Source organism: Dasypus novemcinctus, chromosome 16, assembly GCF_030445035.2.
Source record: "Dasypus novemcinctus isolate mDasNov1 chromosome 16, mDasNov1.1.hap2, whole genome shotgun sequence".
Lineage (NCBI taxonomy): Eukaryota > Metazoa > Chordata > Mammalia > Cingulata > Dasypodidae > Dasypus > Dasypus novemcinctus.
In genome coordinates this window covers 30,909,773-30,935,148 of record NC_080688.1, presented here as the reverse complement: position 1 = coordinate 30,935,148, position 25,376 = coordinate 30,909,773, and the positions used below count along the sequence as shown (strand labels likewise).

The following is a 25,376-nucleotide window of genomic DNA, read 5'->3' as shown; positions in this document are numbered from 1 at the left end:
TCATCACTCAGAAGAAACTTCTCATTTCCTTGGCTACTTGGTTTGTTTGTTTTATTTTAATTGCATTAAATTATACACCTGCTTTTTTGTTGTCACTCTCTTTTTCACTCGTGTGTGTGTGTGCGCGTGAGTCTGTATATGTAGTTAACTTGGTGTTTGGGTAGTTAAAAATCTGTGAAGTTTCAGATTTATCCAGAAAGTCTCCCTCTCCCTCTTTAAGATTGGCCCATTTATCTCCCCCCAGGAAGGCTTCCCTAACACACTCCTCTCTCCCAGTTACACTAGATGCCTCTTTTATGTGACTTCCTAATACCCTGAACACATCTTTGGCTTTGTGCTTCCTTTAGTATATATGTTTATACAATCTTTCCTTCACTAGACGGTAAATTCTTTAAAGACAGGAACTGTATTTTTCATCATATCCCATATTTAATTGCTTGGCAATAATTAGGTATTCAGTAGATAAGAACACAATTCACTTATCCAGAAGTATCAAAAATGTCATCCTCTCCCTTACCTTTTAAATATTATGCATTATACTACAAATGAAAAAGGTCCGTTCATTCTTGTTTCAATGGTTCTTTACGTCACTCTCAGGCATAAGACAGAGCCTCCCTGTCCCAGTTCTTCACATTGTTTAAGCTATTCTCCTAAAACCATCCCTTCCAGACGCCCTTAGTAATTTCCCTCTGGGGTTTAATTCTTTCAAGTTCTTCTTTATTTAGCTCACTAAATGCACATTTACTCATTGCTTGCACGTAAACAATACTGGCATACTTTTCCCTTTAAAAGATAGATCTCAGGAGGAAAATAACTCAAAAAACCCCACAGCATTAAAAAAATAAAATAAAGACTAGGTATTAGTAGAAGTACATTTTCAATAGATTAGACCCAAGCATTCTATTTGATAAGTAAGTGTTCTCCATTTGAGAAACATTTTTCAGTGCTATTGGATACAGAATTATTTGGTATTATATTACATATAGCTTAACTTTGAAAAAAGCAAAATCATTTTACCCCCTAATTCATAGGACCTTCTAATTTACACATCAGCTTCACTATTTTAGAGAGTGCCCACTGGGATAATTATAGTGGTTGTTTCACTCATGTCTGCTTTATTTAGATAATAAGCCTAAAAGGCCAGGAATGCCTTAGAAGGTTCTATCTATAACACTGACTACAATATACGTGAACAGCTTTTGTGAAATAATAATACTGGGTTTTAAATATCTGTCTGTTACAACTCTTTTTTAAATAGTCTAGGGGCTAAATTAAAGTCAACTTCTGTTTATTTTCTTCTTGAGATTTCTATATTAATTCCAACACCAAAAATTATAGGCCATGAGTCTATCATTTAGAATTTTCTCTTCTTGAACACTTTAGCAATGTATTATTGGTACTTAATTCTATATATGAATCATAGATATAGTGTTCTCTAGATTCAATGATGTTAATTTCATAAAAGTTGTGGTCAGGGATAATTCAGTAATAAGAGTGTATGCAAAGTGCTTAATATGTTGACAGGCCCTGTTCCAGGTGAGTTACATATATAAAATCAAGTCTTAAATATGGGGAAACTTAGGCACAGAGAGATCTGTTGTTTGTTTTTAACTTATCCACTGTCTTATAACTAAAAGAAGACAGGTTCTGGAGTCTAACATCTTACCTCTACGCCCTATTACCTCTCTAAACAAAGCTTAAATTTCACTACATAAGGAGATACTTCAATTTTGAAAAATTGATTTGAATCATAAAATTCCAGACAAAAACTATGTTTTAAAAATAGGGAAGCAGATATGGCTCGTGCAGTTGAGCACCTACTTACCAGAGGGAAGGTCCCAGGTTCAGTGTCCAGGGCCTCCTGAAAAAACAAAAAACAAGAAAAACAAACCGAAAAACCAACTCAGGGAAGCCAGTGTGGCTTAGTGGTTGAGTGCTGGCTTCCCACTACAAGGTCCTGGGCTCAATCCTTAGCCCCCAATACCTCAAAAAAAAAAAAAAAAAAATTGCGACATATATCAGTTTTATTTTAAAACATTTCCTTTTTAACCTCATACTGATTAAATGACTTTGGTATAATTAGTTCCATATCAATGTTTATTTTTATTAAACTTAAAAGATTTTTTAAGTACAACAATGTCCTTGGATATTTGTTTAGGTAATAAAATAAAAATTGTTACTAATCAAACCTCTATTGAAACATCTAGGTAATAGCTACACAAACATGCATGCATGCACACACCAAAGTAACTTAAGTTGTGCTCCTCCATGGTACTTCCTCACTTTACTTATTTCTTACTTGGCCTTCCGAAGGCTATTAAAAAATCATCCACCTTTTCTTGTACTGGAAGGTATGCTTGCTATGTTTTCTGTAGGTTGTATTCAACCATCCAACAAATATTTATTGATTGCAATGTTCATGGTGCTTGGCAAACATCAATAAACAAAACAGAGAAAAACATTCTCCCCTTATGGGGCTCACACTCTAGCATCAGAAGACAGAAAATAAACAAAGTAACAAATAAGAAACTTTTATAGTAGGTTAGAAAGCAATGTGTGTCACTGAATAAAGGAAAAAATAGAAGAGGGGTAGGTGGATTGAGAGTACTGGGGAGAGAGTTGGGGCAACTGTAACTCTACGTAGGGTGCTCATAGTTGGTATCAGTGAGAAAGGATCTGAACCAAAGGACTTAAAGAAAGAGAGGAATTAGTCATGCTAGATATCTGAGAGAAGTACATTTTGACCAGGTGAGTATATTTTTATTATTCAAAACTGTAATTTTAAAAGGATTTTCTTTTTAGTAGGGGCCCTCAAATGCGGTATTAGAGAAAACTATGGAAGTTCATTGAAGCTGAAAACTTGAGCTGGAAAGACTAAGAATTCAGCACAAGGGGGCCATCACTATTTCTGCAGATAGACTCTGACTTTGAAGCAATCTGGAGAGGAGATATGGAAATTCACCGGCTTTCTTTTGAACAGAAAGAGGTAACACACTGCGCGGTGAGAGCAAGAAGGCAACCAGCAGACAGGCTCCTGAAATGACGGCACTTAGAATGGTAATTGTGGCAGTTTGATATTATTTACGAACCCTGAAAAGGAGAAGGATTATGTTTGTAAACTTGTCTTTCCTCTGGGTGTAATACCCTTTGACTGCATTAAATCCTAAAGCTCTAAGTTCACTTGACTAAATCAATTTAGGAGTTTTGATTCAACCATGTCAGTCCTGAGTCCCTGTCTCCTTGGTGGGCTGATATAAACGGTCACTCACTCAGAAGAAGATAACACAGAAAGAGAGAGAGAGCTCCATAGACAGGGCAGAGGAGAGAACTTCGATCCTGCATCCCCAGGAAGAGAGAGAGTCTGCAGCTGAGCCCAGAAACAATCAAGCCCTAGGCCAGGATGTAAGCTGAGAGAAGGAAGGCTGAACCCTTAAAGAGATCACCCACCATCCTGCTTCAACACGTAGCAGCTGACTTGGGTGAGAAAGTACCTCTTATGGTACCTTGAGTTAGACCCCTCAGGACCTTATAACTGTAAGCTTTCACCCCAGATAAACACCCAATATAAAAGCCAACAGATTTCTGATACTTTGCATCAGAACCCCTTTGGCTGATGTACACAGTAATAAAATAAGAAAGAATAGGTAACAAGGGAAACTTCATCAAAGGTTAGGACTCTAAAAATAAAGACAAGCTGTTAACAAAGAAGTGAACAGAACTGGCCTAGAGCAGTGCTTAGAAGACTTTCAGGATGGATAAGACAATGTGTGAAAGAAAACTGTAGTCCAAGAGAACAATCTCCAGAAGCCAGATGGGGAGCCATTCTTCTCCGCCAAGGGTAAAGCTAGTAGTTTCAGAAGCCAGAGTCAGAAACCTTTGATTAACCCTGCAAATTCTAAAGGAAAGTGGGGAGACAAGAGGAATCTTTGTTGGCAGGAAAAAAACCTTCCTCATGCATATAGAAAGAAAATCTGGAAGCAGATTTTTCAAGTGTCTGCATGTTAGCTAAATTTTAAGCAACAGCATCAAAATGATTCAGAGTTGGGTAAGTTGGAGGACAATACATATCACATAATAATGCAGCATGATCTGAGAAAGGATATCTGGAAGGATAAACCAAGCAATAACTGCTCTATGAAGACTTAATATGATTTTGTGAGCCTCTATAACTTCCCAAATTAAAATTGTGTAACTTTTCTTATTCTCATTTATTTTTCAACTCAAACATTACTTCCTCAAAGTCTTCCCCAATTACCCCAACTACATAGAGTCACCTGACTTTATAATCTCATAGTACTTCTCTAATTGTAATTAATTAATTAACTTTGTAATTAGTGACTTACAGCCTGTCTTTCCCTCTAAAATAGAAGCTTCATAAAGGTAAACAACCAAGCACATTGGTGTCACTGCCCATTGTCTCCGCAGTACATAGCCCAGTACCCAGATCCAGAAGACACACAACTATTTCTCAAATGAATAAATGAAGACAACCAGGAAACGGAGTCTTGGGAATGGATATGATCTAAAACGAAGCCATTCTTTTAGTGGGATGAAGCATGAGAGTGTGGTGAAGAGAGAGAAAAAAAATGATCAAAGATATGTAAAGGCAGTTGACAAGAGAAGATAAATTAAATATCCAGCATCTACAGAAATAAAGAAAAAAATGCTGATTTCAATAATTTAAAGCAATGTTATTCCTCTAGGGCTTATGGAGGGACACTATAAGAAATACTTATCTGATGACAAATATCTATTTTTTCTCAAAACCCTAATTTTATAATTATATTATGCATATTATAATCATTAACTTGATAATTTGAGGGTATGTATATGAGCACACACCTGTAGTTGAACTGCTATGGTTGGTATTCTAACTCTGCCACTTAGCTGGACAAAATACTTACCCTCAATTTTACCTCTGTAAAAGTGGGGCAATAGTCATAAACATCTTAAGAGTTGTAAGAATTAACTTATACAAAAATACAAACATCTTACAACAGTACCTGGCCTATGATGACTGAAATTTAAATTATTTATTATTATTGTTACCTACATACTTTAAACTGATAAAATGGACTATATACACTACCACGTTGCTGCCTATAAGTCTAGCAATGAATTAAATTCTTTCCTGCAATAACAAACATCCCTGGTACTTAGCAATTTTCTTCTTTTTTCTGTTAATTAGCTTTTTATTTGTCTTTTTAACAATCTCTAATTATATTGATTTACAAGAGTTTTAAAACTGTAAATTACCTTAAATTCTTTGTATAAGAAGGGAAAAGTCATAGTCCTTCAGTTAGCTCCTACCATATTAGGCATTGGAAAGCCATTTATTATTCTTTCAATTACCAAGTTCAATGCAATTATACCATTTAAATTAATCCAAAGGTCAATTCAATTTAAAATAAAGTGATTTTCCAAGTTAAACTAATGGGAGTTAATTCAGTCCAGGTGTGAGGTATCAAGGAAAAATTAATAATACTATACAATTTTTTAAAAATTCAGATTATGTGTCTCTCTAACACTTTTTGACTCATAATTTTTTAACACTGAAGCAAGAATGAGTAAGGAAGCACAGTGTTTGGCACATAGTAGGTGCTCAATAAATACTGATTGGATGATGAACTGATATTTCACATTTAATGGACTGAAGAGCTGATGGGATATGATTGGGATTTGTAGCTACTAAATATGTGACAAACAACTGTCCCATAATTACTTGGTAAAAACACACAGGGAAAAGCATAGAAGGAACGATACAAGAAAGAAAAATTTTTTACAAAGCTTCCATTGCAAATATGACCCCTTTTTCTGCTCTTTGAAAATAAGAGGGATTGAAGGGAAAACAGAAGAAGCATATTTCCTATGCCCAAATGGGCCCGTCATATTGGTATTCTCATCTAAATATTTTTCATCAGTTTTGGACTGCTAATGCTTATTTATCTATAAATATTACCTAGCATTGTGCACTCTGAGAGTAATAACAAAAATAATCTCACATAGGCATCATAGGAAATAACCATTTACTGTTTAAAATGTATATTGGATATGAAAATACCATAAGTTCTATTTACTATGCACAGACGTACAATATGAAAAACAAGTGGCTCTTATCTCCACTCCCCATTCTCTAGTAAAGTGCTAGTACAGGTTTGATATGGGAAATGGAGACAGTCTGTTTTAGCTTGCCAGGTCTGCTATGATTTTAATACCATACATGGGTTGGCTTAACAAGAGATATTTACTGCCTCATGGTTTTGGGGGCCAGAAGTCCAAAACCAAGGTCTCCACAGGCCATGCTGTCTACCAGTCTATGGTGTTCACGTGCTTGCTTGCTGCGGTCCTGAGGTTTCTCCATCATGTGATGATCTGCCTTCTTCTCAGCTTCTTACTTGTGGCTTCCACTACTTCTGCTTTCTGCTTCCATCTCCAATCTCTTTTGCTTATATGGACTTCAGCCACATTGGATAAGGGCCTGCCCTCATTCAGTTTGGCCTCATGGTCCCTAATAACAGCATGTCCAAAAGTGCTATTTACAAATGGCTTCACGTCCACAGGATGGGGTTAAGACTGGAACATGCCTTTGGTGGAGGTGTGATCCAATCCCCAACACAACAACAGGAATCAGGTGCAGTTACCCAGCTTTGACTGGCACCTTGGTGCAATCGTATACAGTTCTCTTCTCCTGTTATGACTGTGCCCTGCAGGACCACAGATGAGGGGAAAGGTCTCCAAGCAAAGAAGACAACAAGGATGGAGCCCACTGATATCCCATCTCAGCCTCTGCACAGTCCCCTGCCTCTGAAAACTCTTCTTTGCACGGGTGCAGTTAAATCCTGACGATATGCAGGAAGGATTTCAGGTGCTAGAGCTGAATATTTACACTCTACAGCACTTGCTTTCACTGCTTGTGAACACTGCTTGGTCACTGGATCCATGAATTTTCTCCCTTTCTGTGTACTCTTATGAGTTTCTAGTTTATTTAGGTCAAGGGCCTTGACTTGTTATGTTTCCCCTCCCCCACCCAGGAATCCAGGCATTTCTTTTGGCATTTTCTACCAACCATTCTCCCACCCTTCCCCTGCCAACCTTGTCTCAAGACCAATACCCCAGACTGCTGGCCTAGGGTATTGATACATTAGACATGGACTCCAGAAGCTGAGGAGGCCACTCGCCTATTTTGAAATCTGGCTAGGCTTTAATATCTCCACACAAAATGTGAAAGAGTATAGGGGATAAAGATTACTCCATGTGCTTACCTATTTTTCACAAATTAATGGTAACACTATTGACCTTAGATTCCTCACTACCATGCTTTAGTACCTGTTAGGACACCTTTACATTATTTTCTGATCTCTATTAAGGATGCAGTCACCTTCTTACATGATTCTTCTTCATCTGTTACCATCCTTTCCAAGTGACATGTTCTGCCCACTGGACTGGACTTGCTACAAGCTTGTCCTGCCCTAATAACATTTGACAGGCCATCATCGATCACATTATGATACAGAAAAATTAGGTACACAGTAATTTTTTTTTTTGGTAAGGAGGTACTGGGCATTGAACCTGCGACCTCACATGTGGGAAGCATGTGCTCAACCACTGAGCTACATCTGCTCCCCAGTAATTGTTTTAAACTATTATGATTTTCAAGGTATCATGGCATGGAATTACCTTTGGAAATTTAACTCAGTGTAGTATCCTGAAAACTCTAACAACAACAGATCATAGTTCGTGCTGTAATAATAATTCTTCCTGGAGTTAGGGGTGAAAGATTTGGAGGTAAAACATGGTTCCCTGGTCTCTCTTTCATAAATGATTCTTTCATGGAATTTGCCGATATTAAAAAGTTTGAGAGTTTACAAGCTCACAAAAGTGAGTTGCATACTCCCTATTCATCCATGATATTGTTTTTAGCTAAGTATCTCTCATGTTTCTCTCCAGAACCTCAAGTGCAGATATGGAATAAGGGAGAAAGGCAGAAAACTGAAGCATAATTTGAATTCAAACCTAAAAGTAATCAAACCCGAACCTTAGCTGTTTCAGCTGAGCAGGTAGAGAACAGGAAATAAAATATATAAAAAGAACTGTTTTCTTTTTTAAAGGGAATATTACTCTACTTATGAGAAAGTGATATTAAAAAGAGGAAGACCTAGGTATACATTATAGCATCCAAATATGACAAATGGCTCAAACACTACCAGGATTCTTATTTCAGGTAGTAAAACAAGATTCACCTTACAGTTTCACCATTTTTAATTTGAAGGAAAATTCAGTGCATTTGCTATTGCTTAACACAGCAGAATAAACAAACATCTATAAAGAAAAAGAAATATTAAGAGTTGAACTGTTGAACCATGAAACAGCAGTGCATGAAAGATGGTAAGAAATCTGAAAGTTATAATACACTATTTAAATAAAGACCCATTCAAGTGCAAGTTGAGTCTAAAACAATATATTAACCAATTTTCAATGTGAGTTTATTCTTTCATGATGTGGAATTGCTTTCTATGTATGAGAGAACAGGTCAGAGCAAAAAGTCCAATTACAATATTCACAGAGAGACTTTTCTGTAAAATCACCATATTTCAATACTTTAGTGAACTAACTTGCATAAATAAGGGAAGTACTCAGAAAAAAAAATCTATTATGACTCAGGTCTTGAGTTATGTTTATTATTAGTAACAAAAACATTTTACAAATGCTTGAGAATAATCTAGGAACTGGATAACACAGTAAACCAAGAGGTGGGTGAGAACTGTGGTTGATGGTACAGATGCAAAAGTGTCCTTTGTGAGCTAGAGCAAATGTATATCACTACTGCAGGGTGGTGGGAATGTGGAGAAGCATGGAAAAATACAGCTGGAGTGACCTATGAACTGTGGTTGTAGTAATAATATAATATTCTTGCATTTATGCAAAAGATGTACTGTGTTGATACTGAGGCAGTATGGACAATGTGAGCCAAATGTACACTATGGACATGGCAATAATCAGATGATATTATTTTATCTGTAGCAAATGACACACCACATTGTGATATGTTGATGGAGGGGTGTTGTTTGGGAATTCTGCACATGTGGCATGAATGTTTTATAAGTTTACAACTTCTGTCATAAAAAATATATTTAAAAATAATAGGGTGGGTTGGGGGAAAAACACACCAAATGTAAGAAAAGAACTATGATTAGTAGTAAGATTTTGACAATATTGTTTCATAATTTGTAACAAACGTCTCAGGACAATGCAAGGTATCGGTAGAGGGTTGATGTATGGGACCCCTGTATGATTTTATAAATGTTTGCTTTGTAAGTTTCCAACTTTTACTATACACTTAATTGTTTATGTATGTTCATATATAAATGATATAAAAATAATAATCAGATTGGTTAGGGGAAAATATTTTGTTTAGTAGTAATATTTTGACAATGCTCTTTAATCATTAGTTTAAAAGGTTTAAAAACAATGCAAGTTACTGGTGATAGGGTGAGATGTTATATATGTTTGTTTGATATTATATATGTTTGTTTTATAAGTTCATGACTGTTATACATTTATTGTTTATGTATGTTTATGTATGAATGATATATTTCAATAAATTAAAATAGAACAATTGAGAGGAGGACATAAGATTAAAAAAACATTTTACAGGTCCACTGGTTAAGATAATACAGAAGTTTTTGACTCAAGACTGAATCTTTTTTATTTTTTAAAATATCTAATGTGCTTATTTTATTAAAGTTACCTCTTTCAAAAGTTTAATGTTATGAATATGTAATTTCTGAAACAGTACAGATCATTAAAGTATCATATTACAGAGCTCTTAATACTTTTCTGAGCTTTGTAAATGTGATGAGTACATTGTCTTAAATTATTTTCTTTTGTATATTCAAATTTAAACATTTAGTGGGTGTCTAATCATGTTACATGACAACAGGTACTAAGAATATAAGAATTAAAAGACAAAGTAGTGAATAGTCCAGTTTTGGGGTCCCAAATGAATAAACAAGTACATGAGACAAGCTCTATTATAGGCATATTAATAAATCAGAGGGCAGATACCAGGATTTTAACATTCAGAGAATTCCCATCTCTACTTCAGACAGACAGTGTCTCCTGGGGAACTCACTGAGGGCTATTATCAGAGTCCCTGGCTTGCAGCCTGCACTGTGGAATTTGGACTTGTGGATCCCCAAGGTTGCGTGAGACAATTTTATAAAATCTCATACTATTCACAGATATCTCCTGTCAGGACTGTTTCCCTAGAGAACCCCAACTAAAATCCAGTCAGGATAAGGAAAAAGTGATGGGAACTTTGGCCATTTATGTAATTAACACAGCAACCATGTATTTGAATTACATACTTTAGGGAATAGTCATTGAAAGTTTCAAAACAAGAAAATAATATTTGAATTTTAGAAACAGAACAAGTAGCACATGGAGGAAATTTCGATATCTCCCACTCCTCTATGTATGGCTTTGCCTTTCCCCTGCTGGTTACAGCAGAGGAGATATTCTTGAATCTGAGGCCAACCAGCCACCACTTCTCGGGTCTCAAACCCTCCCACTCCCAGAGGGACCTCCACCCATGCAGTTTCTCCTCCCCTTCCACTTTCCACCATTTCTTTACTACTCACGCTGTCCCTTAAATATGTAATTATCAAGTGTTAAGTAAATTCCAGAAGAATCACTTTCAGACACATTATGGGAGCATAGTGGAAGCTCCAAGAGGCATGTTTCCCCTCCTAAATACAGCATGCTTTGAAGGGAAACAGAAGAAAGACAAAGCGAGACGTTGTGTAACTGTTTATATTTCCACTATTCTTTCCTCCTGCTATGTTTACAGCTGTTTATGTCATTTTTAGCTAGTGGGCTAGAGGAAGTGACCCTAACAACTCTAAATATGGAGAAAGAAGCCTATGTGCTAAACTCCTTTTAACTTTTCTAGATACATTTGAGCTGGACAAGTGAAGAGGACCTACTCATTAAAGGTTTTCTTTTTTAAATTAAAGGTACATTTCATTGTAGCTCAATAAATGACAATTCTGTTATAGTCTCAAGAGTTGCAATTTTCTTGTTCTCTTGAGCACACCCCCACAATACACTCTCTCTTAGCCAAAGCAGTAGCAAGCTGAGTGGGAGGCAAATACATAAAGCCAACCGGAGATCTGTCAAATATGGAACTGTGTAACCAATGTGCCCCAGACCCCTCTCTCTCTCCCTTGAAAATGCAATCAAAAGCTATTATTTTAATCCATTCTTGCCCTCATTTATGATAAATTTAAAGTTGCCCTTTCTGAGCTTTTAAATAAAAATATCTGCAGAAACCCTAATTACAAATATACGTACATACATATATATACAGACACACTTGTATATGCATACAGGAATATCACTGCAAAAAGAAAACTCATATGATTTCTACAGAAGGGTAAATCATGATTCTCAAATGTTAAGGGAGGTGAAAAATTACCAAAGATCTGCTCCCCTTGTATCTACTGTGTTTTATGAAATTTAAAGAAGTCTTTCTGGGTGCTAATATGAAAATAAGTTCTATGGCAGCTTTAATTCCAGAATTTCAGGATGGAAAATAGGCATTTTTGAGTAAATAATGCTTGATGATAATGGTTGAAAAAATATATATTAACTTTGCAATCATTCCTAAAAGAAAAATGTTTTTAAAAACCAATGTCATCAGTCACTTTTCCTCATCTCTTAGTTTGAGGATTATGCAGTCTATTATAGATAATAAAAATATCATTTTTTAATATGCAGAAATGAAATGAGAGATCCCCCAGGACTGTCAGCATTTAATATTCTCTATAAATTTATAACTATGTAATATTCACAAAAAAGTGCTCGTGGAAATAATTAATGCAGGATCAAGCTGGGTTAGCCATAAGAAAAATGACATAATTACAAGTATTATGCTATTTCATTATTTTCATCTTACCAGTAGCTGGACTTCATATTCATATTTGAAAGCCCTCAGTTACTCGCAAGGAGCTGGGACCTCAGCAAAGGACTCAGGGCTTCAAGCCCAGGGAAGTGGCAGTTTGTCATTCACCCTTACAGCTTCTGCAAAGAACAGCAGAGCTGCTTCTCATAGCTGATCTCTAGCCACTTCAATGTAAAATGCTCACAGACCACAAACACTTTAGAACCAGACTGTGAGGACCCTCATGGTTTCCAAAATTGATATTCACTGAGTCATCGAAGTCGGCTTTGAGCAAACCTTGAAAAACCTTGAAAAACCAGAGCAGACCACTGAAACTACTAAACCGACTCAAGAATTGAAAATACTAATCAGAATGTGGAAACGGATGCAAGAAGTTTCTACATTTTACCACTTAGGACATTCCTTGATTCTAAGAATTATGTAATGAAATGAGGAAGTAGCACTAAATGAAGTATATACTTTGAAACAATTTTTCAATAAAATTTTTTTATGCATGAAGCCCAATGTTGTTTTAAGAAATTCTATTTGCCCAATATTTTCTACTCTACAAAGTTTTAAGTATTTAAGAGCTTTTAAATACTTGAATATTAGATGCAATTTAGAGACCAAGTAATAAAATTTGAAATAACTCAATATTGTAAATATATAATGGATCATGCTTAGGATTTCTGTAGATCAAACAGTTCTATTTGAATTTCATTTAAATACTGAATACAATAAAATTCACCAATTGTACAAATACAATTTAGTAATTTGTGTAATACATATGTGCTTGCATAAACACCATTTCATTCAGGTTATAGCATATATTTTGTACCACAGAAAGTTCTCTTGTGCCCATTAGCAGCCATTAGTTTTACCCCACACCCAGGTCCTAGGAACAGCTGTTTTGCTTTCTATAACTATAGTTTTGCCTTTACTAGAATTTCATATAAATGGAATCATACGGTATGCAGTGTTTTGTTTGAATTCTTTCAATTAGCAAAATGATTAGATGCATCCATGTGGTGGTATCAATCAGTAATCTCCTCTGCTTTATAGCTGAGTAGCATTTCATCATATTCATTTTCCATAATTTGTTTATCTGTTCACCAGTTGATGGACATTTGATGTGTTGCCAGTTTTTCACTATTATAAACAAAACTGCCAAGAATATTTGAATAGTAGCCTTGTGTAAACCTATGTTTTCATTTCTCTTGGAGAGATATTTCATAGAAGGATTGCTGGGCCACATGGTAAACGTTTGCTTCACTTTATGAGAAAATGTAAAACTGTTTTCCCAAAAGAGTTATACCATTTTGCATTTCTACCAGTAATGGAGATTTCCAGATGCTCTTAAATTTATTGAGACTTATTTTATGGTCCAACTTATACTTTCCTGATGAATGTTGTGTGTGTATATTCTGGTGGTGTTAGATGTAGTTGTCTATAAATTTAAAGCAAGTCATGTTAGATGACAGTTTTTGTTAAGGTCTTCTACACCCTTACTGACTTTCCACTTTTTCTATCAGTTTCTGAGACTGGAGCATTGAATTCTACAACTCTCATTGTGAATTTGTCTATTTCTCTTTTTGGTTATAAGAAGTTTTGCTTTTTGTGATGGGAGCCTCTGTTAGTAGGAGCATATACATTTAGGACTGTTATGATTTCTTGATCAATTGACCTCTGTATCATTATGAAATGTCCCTATTTTCCTTGGTAACTCTACACTCTACTTCGTTTGACATTAATAAAACCATTCCAGGTTTCCTTTGACTTGCTCTCAAGGAGCTGATAATTCAATGGGAAGACAGAAATTCCTCAATAAACTACTAATATACATAGAAAGAAGCCCCATAAAGAAAAATGAGCACAGCTCTATGAAAGCCTATAGCAAAATTGAAGTAGACTGAATTAGATTAGGCTTCCGGAGAAAGTGTTCTTTCACAATCTGAAGGAAGAGTAGGAGGTAACTAGTAAGTTGTGATTCAATAGACAGAAAAAGCATATTAGATAGCAGTTGAAATTTTAACTCATATGTGTACTGTTAACAAGATACATTAGGGCATTAATTTTGATTAGACACATCATGTTCAGTAATTACTTACAGCAACTCTCAATTTTGCACAATCTTGTCATATACTTAAAAACAAAATTGTGTGCTTCTTATAGAAAATAGAATGGAAGATATTTTGTGCACCATAAGATAGAAGAGCTAAAAAAAGAATAACAGCAATAACAGAGTTGGTCTTGCTCTTTGATTTCTTTATACCTAATTTGCGAACTTTGTAAAATTAAGACAGATTTTAATGGGGGTAGAGATTAATTTAGTAAAAACAAGAAATACTTTTACTTCCTAGGCTAGCCTAGGCTTTCCCCATGGATCCTGGGTACTGAAAGCATTAAGAGGCTAAGCAGCAATGCACATGTGGTTTTCAAGACTGTTCATACCACATCTGCTAATGTGAGTCACTTGTGTGTTCCAGACTCCACTGCCTGATGGGAAAATCTGTAATGTCATTATCAGTATGGGAGTTAACAAATGTTTGGCTGTTTTTTTTTTTTTTTTTTTTTTTTTTTTTTAAGCAATCTGCTACATCCTTACATCAAAAAACAAGCACTTCCTTTGAAGCCTTCATAGGCCACCCATGTATAGAAGGCACTGGAAACACATCTCTACCTGATCAAATAAATGAATGAATGAGCAGATCAGAAAGTCCCACTCAAGTTCATTTCATATCTTAGTCTCTGTAATAAGTATCAATGGACATCATTTTACGTGTTAACACTTAATGCTGTTTGAATATAAGTTGATGAAAAGAAATTAGATAAATCAAATTCTTGATGGGCCAACAAGAAACCTGTGAATTCCCGTTGACTTCCTGAATTGATTTGCTTGCCGCAGAAGCATATCCTTGTTTCTGTACCAAATTGGAACCCTCCAGCTCTAATGATCCCTAGAAGATTCCTGACCTCAGTATGTAAAAGAGTATGCAAATTGGACTTAGTTCAAGTTTAGGCATGGTCAACTGTCATCAGCAGCCTCATGTCATAGAAGTGAACTTTATATTGCATTCGACAGAGGGATCAACTCTGTAGGAATACAAAATGAAGAGAGAGCAGAGGCTTCCTATTTTCTGAGAGAGGGGTGGGAAGAGGCTTCAATCTCCAATACCATTTCCTACTATCAGACCCACCTAGGCCTAAGTGTAGATTTCATTATAAGGAGGATTTTAAATAGAGGCAGTTAAATCCTTTTTGATTTTAACTAAATAAATTATAGGAAATATGGCTGTAGCAATACATCCTATTGGTACTACAAGTCTTTGGGAAAAAACAATGGAGCAATGAAGAAAGCCAGGAGGAATTTATAAAGGCTCAGAGGTATTAAATTTGACTTTGAACCATTATTAAAATCTAACTTGAATTTATATATTATTTGATGCCACAGATGTGTAGGGATTCTAATACTATTAACAACACATTCTTGGTTCAAGAATCTCTCTTTTTATGCACACCAAAATGTTCCAGAAAGACACAAGAATGCAAAGAGCAATTAATTCTGCAAACTCAAAAAACAGTTAACTGAGCCATAAAAAGTTATTCTAATAGGTATAAATTTCTTATAGATGGGAATGTCCAGAATACAAATAAGGTACTCTTATGTGGTTAGTGTCAAAGTTATCCCACTAAATAAGCAGGAATATTGGACAAGATGGCAAGATTTTACCAAATGATGGTGTTTTTTGTTTTTTGTTTTACCCTACCCTATCTCTCCACCACACTATTCATTGCATAAGGTAAAGAACAAAAATCACCCCGAGGATCCCAGCAATTAGCTCAGAGTTTTGTACAATAAAAGTAAGAAAAAAAGTAAGAAAAATGATTCATAGTTAATAATATCAAACAGTCTTATCATATCACTCAAGCATGTTTTAGTTGATCTTGAATTCTTATGTAGATATGTTTGGTTGAAAATTCAAACTCCTGTGACAGAATTGGTAAATCCTGTACTTTGATGTGGCACTGGGAAAGCAAGGATGCAGAGGAGGTACTGTCTGAAGGAAATAACATGATTAACTTTGAGGCATAACCAAATCTGCCCATCAAAGCTTATCCATTAAACCTGAGACTGTGAAAAAGGTAAAATTACCCATATCCTGTTTTAAGTTCTCCAGAAGCAAATATTCTAAAATTTCAGGTGTAAAATGTATTTTCAAGTAGGCAATTGGTAAAGACAGAGAGTTGAAATGCTAGTGCTAGAAAAAATGTGAACTCCACTAGACATTTAGATGAGAATTTCTATTAGCAATTTATCACGCTCACGTACTTAAAAGTGTGCATATTAAATATATGCCATAAGTCATTCTGACATTTTTGTGATTTAGAAACATAAGACTATTGGTTGGTTTCCACTGTTATTTACAGTAAAAACTGACATATCAAAATATAAGCCTTTAATTTATCATATCATATAAACCATAAATTCCAATCTGCCTATTCCCTCTATTAACATATTGTGATAAGCCTATTACAAAACAGGTGCCAGCAGTGCCTCCCTGTCCCCATACCCAGTTAAATTTTCTGCCCCATGGCACATTAGAAGCATATATATGCACCGCATATCCCTATTCTTCCTACTACCAATGACTGGGCTTTGTATGAATAATTGAGTCAAGGTGGACTTCTCAGATCCTCTCCAGAAATGTAAGATGGACAACTGATCTGGAAAGTCTATGGAAACCACTGCAGTGGCTACATGCAATTGTAAAGAAGCAGCAGCAGGTCAGAGGCTAGAAAGATAAAGATGAATTAGATTCACAGAAAGAATGAAAGAGAAGAGACTATGAAGCCCACAGACACTATGAGCCAACAAGAATGATGACCATGGAGGAAGCCAGGCTGAAGTCCTTCAAGTTAAGGCACATCTGGCTCATCCCAGGATATCTCCTTTATGTAAGATGGCTAGAAGTTACTTCTGTTTCTTGGAACCACAGGATCCTATAACATCTAATCTTATCTTTGCACATGTGTTTTATGTTGTTTTAAATTATTAGAGATAATTGTAATACCGTCGTATTTTTAAGAGTTGGAAACTGTGAAGTACAGCATAGTTTTTACCTCTCTGCTGAATTACTTAAGAGAATGAATATAGAGGAAGAATCTAATCTTATCAATACATTTTTTTAAAGATTTTTTTTATTTTATTTTTTTAATTTATCCTTCCCCCCCTCCTTGTTGCTTGCTTGCTGTCTACTCTCTGTATCCATTCACTGTAGGTTCTTCTGCTTGTCTTATATCCCTTTGTTGTGTCATCTTGCTGCGCCAGCTTTCCGTGGTTGCAGGCTGTCAGTTCTCTTCTGCAGGTGTGGGCTGTCAGCTCTCTGCGGGCGTGGGCCAGCTTGCCTTCTCAAGGAGGCCCTGGGACGCAAACCCAGGGCATCCCATATGGTAGACGGGAGCCGAATCGATTGAGCCACAGCTGCTTGCCTTATCAATACATTTTTAGCATCCATTCAAAATTCCAATCAGTCTCCATTCTTAGACTTATGAGAATTTGGTGAAACTATATTTATTTCCCAATTTTAAAGAAATCCATTGGCCCAGTGGTCAGAGCGTCCGTCTACCACATGGGAGGTCCGCAGTTCAAACCCTGGGCCTCCTTGACCCGTGTGCAGCTGGCCCACATGCGGCGCTGATGTGCACAGGGAGTACCGTGCCATGCAGGGGTGTCCCTCGCGTAGGGGAGCCCCACGTGCAAAGGAGTGCACCCCATAAGAAGAGCCACCCAGCGCGAAAGAAAGTGCAGCCTGCCCAGGAATGGCACTGCACACACGGAGAGCTGACACAACAAGATCACGCAACAAAAAGAAACACAGATTCCTGTGCTGCTAACAACGGAAGTGGACAAAGAAAAACACACAGCAAATAGACACAGAGAAAAGACAACTGGGGTGGGGAGGGAGGGGAGAGAAAGAAATTAATTAATTAAAAAAATAAAAATAAAATCTGACCATTATTGTTCTAAAAAAATAAAATAATCATCATAACTAATTTGATTTAAAAGTCAGGTTTTCATTTTTTAAGGATTGGAAAGCTTGATTGGACATACATTTATGAACTAGAATGTAAGCTCCACAAAAGGAGGAATTTCTTGCCTGTTTTGCTTATTGATCTATTCCCAGAATCCAGAAAAGAACAAAGCACCTAGTACAAATCCAGTAATTACTTCTAGAATAAATAACATGTCAATAGATGGGAAATAAAAAATAAACTCTTATTGCCAGTTATAGCATTGACTTGCTAGATGACTCTGGGCATGTACCTGGCCATCTTCATCCTTCAATTATCTATTCCTTAAATATTTACCAATTGCCTATTACTCATCAGGAATTGGGACTGGAACCAAGGATACAAAGATGAAGAGATCATAGATATTTCCCACTAGGACCTCATAATTAAAGAGTAAACTGATGAGTTCATGTCCATAGTAAAAGTGGAGAGTAGGACAGAAGTTGAATGTATAAGATGTTACATAAATTTAGAACAGGGAGATGCTGGTTTCTTAATATATAGGTTGAGAAGGATAATTTCAGATTCTATTAGGCAAATGGACTATTTCCTGGATATAGTTATCTGTCAATCATTTTAAGGTCACCAAGGCACTGATTAGGACATTAAAAGGGTCATTTATTAGATGTGAATAGCTAAAAATGGTAGTAGAGCTTCAAAAATATCTTACTTGATCACGAATTAAAAATATCCCCTGAAAACAATTTATTAGTACAAGTCTTTCACAATTTTATGGCACTGACACTAGGTGTCACATTGAAGAGGATAAACTAGTCTTTTAACACACTGAGGATCAATGACTTATTTTATAATATATTCAGAAAAATCTGGGTTTGAACACAGAAAAATATGGGTTCTGACCCCACCCTTATGAGTTACTAGCTGTGTTACCTACCTTATTAAGTCAGGATCAAGTTTTTATCTATTCCAGAAAACTTTATGTGGGTATCAAGAAATGCAGTTCACACAGACAAACTGATACCTTATAAGTTCTCTGCCATTCCTGATTACACATAACATTCAGTTCACTCCAGTTTCCAATTGTATTATGAAACATACATAATTTTAATTGACCTCATCAGAACCACCAGAATTATAGAAACTTTATTATCCATCACTTAAAATTTCTTTGAAAGACATGCCAGGGAACTCTGAATCATCAAGATGCACTAATCTGTAAGCGGATTTGGCCCAACCGATAGGGCATCCACCTACCACATGGGAGGTCCGTGGTTCAAACCCCGGGCCTCCTTGACCCATGTGCAGCTGGCCCACGTGCAGTGCTGATACATGCAAGGAGTGCTGTGCCACGCAGGGGTGTTCCCCATGTAGGGGAGCCCCATGCGCAAGGAGTGCACCCTGTAAGGAGAGTTGCGCAGCACAAAAAAAGTACCGCCTGCCCAGGAATGGTGCTGCACACACGGAGAGCTGACGCAGCAAGATGACGCAACAAAAAGAGAGACACAGATTCTGGGTGCTGCTGACAAGAATACAAGCGGGCACAGAAGAATACACAGTGAATGGACACAGAGAGCAGACACTGGGGGGGAGGGGGGAGGAAGGAGGGAGGAAGGGGGAAGAGAAATAAATTTTTTAAAAAATTGCAATAATCCAAAAAGGGTTTTTAACATTAAACAACAAAAAAAATTAAAGGTAATAGTTATCATTTAATCTGAATGTACAAATTAAGGACACATGATTTGATACAGTAAATAATAATACAATTTTTATAAATATGATGTCAAATCTACTGAAAATGCTTAAATTTGGAATACTTTAAGTTAAAAGGTTAAGAAGACTTTTGCATTTAGACCCTTTAAACTCTTACAATAAACGTTTTCATATTACACCACTGGTAATACATAGCTACATTCACTGTGAGGTATGGGGAATGAAAGCGGGACCTTGTACATGAAAAGCAGGCACTCAACCACTGAGCTGCACCCAGTCCCCTCATGTAAAGTATTTTTATAAAGCCTTAGTGTTCACAAAGCATGCCACAAACATTAGCTCAATTAATTCCCTTATAAAAACCCAGTGAGGTATATTGTCTTTTTTTTTTTTTTTTTAAGGCAAAAAGTTGTAAAGCTCAAGAGGGCAAGAAAGTAAGCTGCCTAAAATCCAGTTAGCATCTTGGTCCTCGGACTTCGAGTCCAGGACACTTTGCTTATACAAACAGTCTTAGTTTTAGGGTGAATTAAAATGCTGGAAATATTGGCTAGCCCTTTATTCTTCTTTGCCTGATAACTATTCCTACTTCTTCAACATGACAAATTATACTGTCAGGTTTTCAATGCACCTAAATAGATCTTTTAGTAAATCTGCCAAGAAATACACTAAACATTTTACTATTGCTAGATAAAATTGACTTTTACAGAAGACTATAAAAGGGAAATTCAGTAGACCAAGAGATCCTTAAAATCATATTATAGAAGTGAACCTATTTAAGAGATTACATAAGAAATGGCTTTTTTTTCTGACTATTTCAAACAACTGAAGTTTTGATATTATTTAAGAATTAAGGGTACATAAATGTTTCATAAAAATAACATAGTTAATTCCAGATCTTGTGAAGTTCCATAATCTTTCCTCTGAATTCATACCAAGAATTATGAATTAATGCTAATGTAGCTATATATTTTAAAGAAGGAGATATATCAATCAAATAAGTAAGAAATAAGTACATAAGGGGAATAAATATCCATTTCTTATAAAGTTGAAATAGGATTAAATGAGAAGGTAGACTTGGTGCTAATAATACATCACACTGTCGGAAAAAAAATTATTTTAGGTACTAAGAGCTTTTTGTCTCTGAAGACTTCCTAATACAACTTAATCAAGTTCATGAAACAACACAAGTGGATTATCAATGAACACTGAAGTAAATACTGAAAATTATATTTTGACATAATGGAAGATCACAGCAGTAAACTGGACATTAAATTTTCATTAGCCATGAATTTCAATACCAAACATATAGTTTCTTCAAGAACATCAGAGAAGCAATAGGAACTACTCCGGGGTACTTAAAAGTGAAACGGCAGACATCTGAGGCTCCCCTTAAGACTTCCTTAATAAAAAGGTTGTTTGTAAATCTTTGGAAATGAATGGAAATGGTGAGAGGACATTATGACTAGCAGAGCTATATTACATAGGTATGACAGTGATTCAAAGGGAAAGTCTAAGGGCATGTGTATGACTAGAAGGAAAGCTAAAAAATGTAGCATGTGACTGTATAACATAGTGAAACCTCAACTGAAATACGAATATGAGTGATATTGCATATAAAAGACTATTTTTACAAAACATAAACAAATAACCTAGAGAGATGGAAACAGAATAGCACCTATGTATGGCAGGGGAGGCTGAGAGAGAGATTGAGACGTGATGAGGTTTTTTTTGTTGTTGTTTGTAATTATTATTACTGGAATAATGAAAATGCTGTAATAATGACTGAAGTGATGAATTCCAAATATCACTGATTGTACACTTTGGATGGATTTATGCCTTATTAATCTGTATCAATAAAATTGATTTTTTTAAAAATTCTACCTCTACCCTTTCTAAGAAACAATATAAAAATACTCACTGTCTATAGGAGAAATAAGACAGACTGTGTAGAATTTTTTTAAAAAGTAGAATTTGACATTGCAATTTCCATTAACACATTAAAACACACACACACACACGTGGGATTCATTCCAGGTTTACTCAGAAGGAAATTTTTTCTCAAAGAACTTTTGATAGAATAGTGAAATGGAGAGCATTCAACCCCTCTCCCCTTCTCAACATTTCTTGGTGGAATGACTGAGCAAATTTCGGAATTCCCTTACCCATAAGTAAAACTGAGACAGCTGACTTCACTTGAGTAGATCACCTCCAGAATTTATAAGCAGAAAAGCAAAGTTCCAGGCATGTGGTTTGCACTAAATAAATGTTATTTCCCTTCCCCATTCCATGGAATTAAAAAAGCCATAATTGCAATACATCGTAATCTACTATAGTCCAAAAGGTAGTCTCTACTCAGACACCTAGCTTGGCAGTAGATTTTTCCTAGAAATTTTAACACTGGAATCACCTAAAGTGAGCCTCTGAAACTGATTATCCTTCTATTCTAATCGTTACTACTCATGTAATGGTCAATAATATTTTTGTAATAGATGCATTATTTCAATTTTTGAACCATAAAAATTACATTCACAAATATAAATAGAAAAATACATTAAATGCTTGGATAAAAACTCGTATCCAAAATATCTTAAATTTTTAAAAATTTTAAAATATTTTTTCACCAGAATTAAATGGTTTTTAAAGTTTTACTTTCTTTTCAACAAAGGAAGCTTAAATTTTTGTACATAATTGCATTATGAGACCTTTTATTTTTATTTATATATTACAAGTTGCTAATAAGTTTTGCAATTTGGTCAGATAGTCATGGTCCATTCTGAAATAACCTATGACATATTTAATTGTAAATGCTTCAATGAAATAATTTAATTATATTGTTCCTATCAAAAACCTGGCTTAGACCCAGATTACATAAAAAGGTAAATTAGCTCTATTGAAAATTTATTTTATTGGTTAATGCAACATATGCCATAAATCTCTCAATGAATATTAAAATATTTTCCATATCATTCTTAATCTTGCTTGTTCTACAATTAATTTAAATACATTTTGACAAATAAACAAAAATGAAAATTGAATGGAAAGAATCTAAAAATTAACACAATTTTTTATTTTAATATTTATGACCATATATAGAGATCCTTTCATCAGCCCTGGCACATACCTTTGCATGGTCAGTATCAGGTCTTAATGTGAGATGGACTTTGGTTTCCTAAAATTTACTGGTTATTTCAAGTCCTGAACTGTACTATGGGGACTATAACCTCAGTCAGACTTGGGCATTAAATTACACTATAGAATGGAGTTTCAAACCTTCAGCACCATGGAGAGAAGACTGAGTACAAAGCTGGAAAGGTTAGAATGGAGTGTGAAGTGGAGACTGGTGGTCTCCTGACTACATTATTGTTTGATTTTGGGCTAGCCAGTTTAAAGTTATAACTAAGGATGCAACAGCCATACTCAGATATTCAGAATCATCAAAGTCTGAAGCAATTTCACATGGAAAATTATATACTTTCCTCTTATAAAGGATCAAGTTTGGAAAGCTTTAAGAGCAGTTGTCCTTGGAGATAAATAGAAATCACAGTGAAATGAGATACACGTTTAAACTAAATATACTATGTTTTAAGGACATAAAATGATGATAATGAATCATGTTTTCAAAGGTTAAAAAGTAGACTGAGATTTTAAATACATTACTAGTTATATTTATAAATTTCCATAGAACATCCTGCTTCAAGTTTAGCAGACAACAGACTGACAACATCAACAATCACAGCCAGAGGTATATAAGAATAAATTTAAGAAAAATGATTACAGTAATAACAGTGGCAATCATGCATTGGAGTCTATGTCACATACTGTGAATTTTATTACTTAATCTTCAAAATAATCCTCATAGATAGATATTTGATGTTCCCATCTTAAAGATAAGGAGATTTGGAATTAATGGGTAATTTATCCCATATTCAGAAGCTAGAAAGTGGCATATTTGAGATTATAGATAATAGAAATATAATACTTGCCAGATTTAAAAAGCAATACTTTACTCTTGAAAAATGTAGTACTGTCTTTCCAAGTATGGTTGGATAGATGGCATTAAGGGAAATTCAACATGGGAGAGTTTATAGATGAGAAATTTAAGTCACCATAAAGGAGAGTATTAAGAGCCAGGTCACTGGTAAACCAAGGGAAGCACTCATAAACGGCTGCTCCACTACTTAACAGAGTAATACCCATTTACTGAAGCCTTATTATGTGCAGGGTCCAGTATTATGTACTATTTATAAATTAGTCCATTTAATTCACAACTACCCCAGGACTCAAGGACAAAAGGTGACAGAAGTGGCATTCGACATGGAGACACCAATCCAAAGCCATCTTCTCAGGTACCGGACCATGACCAGGGACATTTCACACACCTTCAACCTTCTAGGTTCCCATTTACCTGGCTCACCAGGAAACTTTTGAGACATCCCTTCCCTACACTGCCCACGAAATATCTTGAAAAGTTGTTAAGCTTTGCAGATGAATATGCACTTTAAGGGGTCTAGTCTTTCATGTAAATGTGCGATTTCTTTCTGATTTCTGTCAGAGGTACTGATTCACCCTTGAATCCCAGTTCTTAAGAATACAGCATAACTTGTATGCTTGAGAAGGAAAACCTTTGGCAAATATCTATTTCTCAACATCTTCCACTCAAGATAACTTTATGTCAGGGAAAGCATTGATTTTCATCCCTCACCTTCTGTCCTCAGGGAAGCCACTGGAGGGTACATCTAGGAGATACAGGCCACCTTTGTTTATATTTCATCTCCTCCAAGGATTTGCTGCACTAGCTCTCCTACTTTGCCACCTGGTTCAACTTTACTGGCTTTTCTGAAACCCAATTCTCTGTTTTGCTAATTAACCTTAACTGGAATGCCTGGCAATCTAGTATTTTGGAACAGACAATTTTGAAGTAGAGGAAAAGATAGACAGAAGTAAACATATGTACTAGAAGCACATGAAAGGGAACCTCATAGTTAAAAGAGGATTTGCATATACAATAGGTACATTTTCATCATAACCAATTCCAAAAAGACAGCCTCTCTATTTTACAGTTAATGATTTTATAGCAGTAGAAACAGCACAGATTGTCGCAATTATGGGTTTCATAAAATTGTATGAGAGTAATATTTTATAAGAAGAATGCTTGTCATGAAATTCCTTTTGCACTAAATGTTAACTCCCTATACTTCACAAATAATAAAAATACCTTCAGATATACTGGCATATGCTCAGGTCATAACATGCATTTCAATCAATACATCAGTGCCTTTTAGAGGTAACCTATTTTTCCCTTCTACCATTTGTATATTCAGTTAATATAAATCTCCAATTTATGACAAGGCAGCAATATATTCAGGACATGCCATAATATCAATATTATCTGCAAACAGTAAATGCATTTGTAAACTCTTACCTAGTCTTAGAGAGCCAAGAGTAATCTGCTCTGCAATATCTCCATTAATCTTGGATTATATCTGGGTAAGTTGGATATATATTGGTCCTTTCCAGAAACTGTCCCAGGAAAAGGACTGTGCGGTAATCACCAAGGTGCTCCAGAGCACCACTCACACGGTGCTGAAATACAAAATGGGACAAAAAGAAAGGCATCATAGTTACTTTTCCAATATTATTTACACATGTTCAACCACACAAAGAGCAGCCTTAATCTATCATCATTGAGCCA

General features: G+C 35.5%; 1 protein-coding gene across 32 annotated transcripts in view; it reads right to left on the bottom strand.

Moving 5' to 3' along the window:
* The window catches only part of DLGAP1 (DLG associated protein 1), a 1,067,602-nt gene that overhangs the window by 903,070 nt on the left and 139,156 nt on the right, over positions 1-25,376 (bottom strand). For 23 of the 32 annotated variants that reach the window (XM_058277444.2, XM_058277451.1, XM_058277472.2 and 20 more), the window contains exon 2: positions 25,107-25,267. The gene's annotated coding sequence lies outside the window, so the exon portion shown is untranslated. Of the gene's footprint in view, positions 1-1,825; positions 1,862-25,106; positions 25,360-25,376 lie in introns of all 32 variants that reach the window. The other 9 variants (XM_058277464.1, XM_058277454.1, XM_058277443.1 and 6 more) reach the window with 2 other exon arrangements.